General features: G+C 35.1%; 1 long non-coding RNA gene across 2 annotated transcripts; it reads left to right on the top strand.

Moving 5' to 3' along the window:
• The first annotated feature begins 1062 nt into the window (after positions 1 to 1062).
• Positions 1063 to 3532, top strand: LOC112173292. 2 transcript variants are annotated; one of them, XR_005802149.1, is made up of 2 exons: positions 1063 to 2536; positions 3262 to 3532. It is a non-coding gene; the product is annotated as an uncharacterized LOC112173292 (long non-coding RNA). The 2 variants fall into 2 exon arrangements; XR_002925519.2 differs by having other exon boundaries at positions 1063 to 1376.
• Positions 3533 to 4076: the final 544 nt, after the last annotated feature.

The raw sequence follows: 4076 nt of genomic DNA on the forward strand, positions 1-4076 counted from the left end.
ATCACATTAAGAGCATTGGCGACCATCTCATAGCACTTTTAATGGGAATAGCTAAATAGATCAACATTAAAATTTTGGGTCATTTATAAAACAATGACTAAAATCTAGTCACCTAAGGTTCGGTGGGATACTAGATGGTGAAAGCTCCTTTCATTATATTGCAGTAAAGCTCTAATTCAGCTTTGGTAAACAGGGTGAGGGATATGCTTGGCGTCTTACTGGTCGGTAACCAGGGTAGGTCCTAACATTTTGAAGGCCTAGCGAATAATTATAATATAATCTCATACAAAACTGGCAGCTAAATATTTGTGATTCGACCCTAGGTGGTTCCAAAATCCATATAAAGCTGTAACCGCCTAACCAAAGTAACTATACACACCGTTATTGACAAGGATCGCATATGAAGTGATTCAGGTACATAAAATTAACATGGATAAGAGGCCCGCCCGAGACTATTGGCCTGAGTCGGTTGCCTCAGCGTACAACTCTCAGGGCCGGCTCTGGGTAGCATGAATGACAGGAGGTGCACACTAAGTATGTTTATTAACTTTTAGTGGGATCGGAGTAGCTAAATAGTTAATACAAAATTTTGGGTCACTTGTAATTTGTAAAGCAATGACTAAACTCTAGTCACTTAAGGTTCGGGCGGAAAATGGGGTAAAACGTAGGCTTGGCGGTGAAAGTTCCTTTCATTCTCTATCTTTGGCTTTGGTAAAGAGGGTAAGGGCGGGTAAACTTGGCATCTTACTGGTCGGCAGCATAAATGGCAGGAGGTGAAAGGGCTCAATAACACTGATATGAACTGTTGGGTTTTTTTTTTTTTTTTTTTGGGTCTGATTATGAACTATTGGTTAAACAAAACCATTTATTTTTACTTATTTAGAAATTTATGGTGTTTGAGTAAAGCATGACAGAAGAAAAAAGACTTTGTTTCTCCAATAATTTTATTAACAGTTAGTTCAAGTTGTGAGCAAGGTTAAGAAACTAACTTACTGCAACTACTGCAACTTGAGATAAGAAATTAAAATTGAAAAGGAGAAAGCATTCCATGTTCCTATTATACATACTACTAAAGTCGTTGGTGGGATGGTTACTGTTACTAAGCCGAGTAACAGTAGGGGCTCCAGCCGAGCCGATGTGAAACTACGGTTTCTGCCCTTATTTTGTAATAATTTGCATCTTTGCCATTCTTGCTGGGTGGATAGGCATAAGTGTCAGGTCCTTGCTTCCCATCTACACCGACATCAACTCTTACAAGGTCAATAGGGAATCAGTGATAAAACGTTGGTGGGTATTTGTGGACAGGGGAAGAAGGAAAGGAAGGAGGAGAGAGAGAGAGAGAGCGGCGGAAGGAGGAAGAGAGAGAGCGGCGGAAGGTATCTGTGAAAATCTAATTTGTTGGTTTCTTCTTCTTTTTCTTTCTTGATCTCAAATTTTCTGATTGAAATTCTATCTGGGTCGTGTATTTGATGGGTCAAAGATTGGATGCTTCAAAATTAAATACTTAATCATAAAGAGTGAGGCTTTGAATCATTTTGTCCACTGTTGTGTTGAGGAAATTGAGCGTTTTGATAGTTCTTGACTATCAAAAGTTATACTGTGTTTGAATTTACACGTTTAGATTTGTGGGTTTATATGCATATTATTGTTTAGGGACGTTATTAAAAAGTATGTGTTGCAAAGGAGAGCAAATTCGTGCTCTGTAACCTCTGTTTCATCTGTTTATTTTTTCTGGGTTTGAATTAACCTTGGTCCTTTTCTGTTCTGGAAGAGCTATTTTTGGATGTGTACCTAAAGATCGATAAGATGGAGTTGTCAATAGTTACCTTTATTTGTTTGTACTCATTGAGGCTAAACCTCCTTTTGGGTGGTGATTATCATAGCTGATATTGTTTTGGGCATCATTTGTCTTCAAAGTTATATAAATTCCAATTGATCTATAGCAACTTAAGGAATCTGTTTCAATCTTTGGAGTTGTTGTTGTTGTTTTTTTTTTTTTTGTGTGTGACAAAAACACATATTAAAGCCAAATATTGCTCTTAAAGTCAAAAGAATATTATCAAGATGATTGAAACTACGGTTCTGTCCATGAAGATAGATTTGCGTAAGCTTTCGGATATAGTCTTAGACAACTACATGTAGAATCAGTTAAAGAGTTTCTAGAACTCAATGCATTGTCAAATTATTAAAGCTTGGTTGTACTATTTACACTTTTGTTGGGTAATAGTGTGTTTGGCTTGATTATTAGGTTGACTCCAGGATGATTTACTTTTTTACTTTTGTATTGTGATTAGTTTCTTTCAAAGATATGTATTCCTGCGGCTTTATTAATACCATTAAAAGGTGAGCAATTTGGTTTTGGTTGTTGAAATTGGGTGAAAGATTGGTGCTTTTGTCTATAATTTCTTTAAGAAGATTTATATGATTGGTGAAATTGTTTGCTCTGCTCCAGAAGAGCAGCAACAGAAATAGTACTTCGTTTGAGGAGAAGATTTATACTGCTGGATGTATATCTATGATTTCTTGATACTTCCAGGTCCATTATTTTTTTTTTTCATTTATATTCTATTCCTATGAACATGTCGTATTTACCTTCTTCAAAATTGAGTATTTGATCATAAAGAGTGAGGCTTTGGTTATGCTATTTTGCTTTCTTTTGTTTGTGGCTGCACAACTTAAATCTGACCTGTGTCTTTGTTTTTTATAAATTCACATATGGACTCCCTGCAATCTTGAATCAAGTGCGTCTAGAGTCTTTAGATCTTTTATCTATATGCTTTGTATTGAATAGGGTGCTTAATTTTAGTACAATTAACTAACATGCTATTTCTGAATGATGTGAACATGATTAAAGAGGCTTTTGATGGTTTATATGTGTCTTTATTCAGTTTATATGTGAACATTGAGCTATACTTTTTTTTTTTTTTTAAATCGAAACATACTTCTGCTATAAATTGAAGAAAAAAAAGGACTAAGCGCTAAAGACAAGAAAAAAAGAGATTTTACTGTTGCTTGCAAAATTAGTTGCTCACATTGGGATTATGCAAGGTACAAATTACATTTTTAATTTAAATTTTTCACAGGATGCATTTTTGTGACGTCAAATGCAAGTGTGTTCTTTGCTGCAATCTTGATAGTTTTAATGCATCTTAATAAGAGATAGTCACTCCCAATTATAAGAATGCTGAAAGATGAGTTGCATGTTTATTTTCTTAACTGTCAGATATTATGGTCTCACACTTTAGCTTTCATTATGTTCAGAATTCTTTGAACATTCATTTTGGGATTGAGAGAGTATATAGAAGGAACAAGTAATCTGTAGTGCGGTTTTGGAATGGGCGGTGGGAGACCCATCAAGAGCAGATTGGAGGTATAGACCATGCTAGAGATGTGTCTCTCAATTTATATTAGATCTTTTGTAATGTCAAGAAAGCATGCAGGGTTTGTTAATTGAATTGTATAAGATTAAGGATTCATTTCAAACAATTCCTATTGTTATTAAGAGTGAGTGAATTAAAATGTTATTTATCTACATGAGCACGTTACTAACCGCAGCTCACAACGTAGATAAATATTTTCGTTACAACAATTTTTTATCATTAACAACCTAGCTAGAATGTATTACTACAATTAGATCAATTGACAATAAAACCCCGCGGCATCGCGGGGGTTCCTTTTCTAGTTAAATATTCAAATAGGTATTCAATTTTCATTTAGGTGTGGCTAATTTTTTTATATTTCTAGATCGATCAATCTTCGGTCATCCAGTACAAATATGGACCTCCTACTTACCAAAAAAAAAAAATCAAAAATATTTATGCCACTAAATCAAAAGATTATGAACAATATGAGGAAAATAACAAATGACCACTCAATTTGACGTTTTACCTCCTCACTTTTACAAATATTAATTAGTAACTTGAGTGGGGGGAATTGTGGGGGGAATTATTAGGTGGTCCTGAAGTACCACGTGGCACTGTCATGTGGGAGAGGATCCTCTCCTAACCTCCCAATCTGCCTAACCTACCTAAGCTTTCAACTACGTAATGACACGTGTAAAAACAACATCTAATGGT

Source organism: Rosa chinensis, chromosome 6 (genome assembly GCF_002994745.2).
Source record: "Rosa chinensis cultivar Old Blush chromosome 6, RchiOBHm-V2, whole genome shotgun sequence".
In the NCBI taxonomy this organism is placed as follows: domain Eukaryota; kingdom Viridiplantae; phylum Streptophyta; class Magnoliopsida; order Rosales; family Rosaceae; genus Rosa; species Rosa chinensis.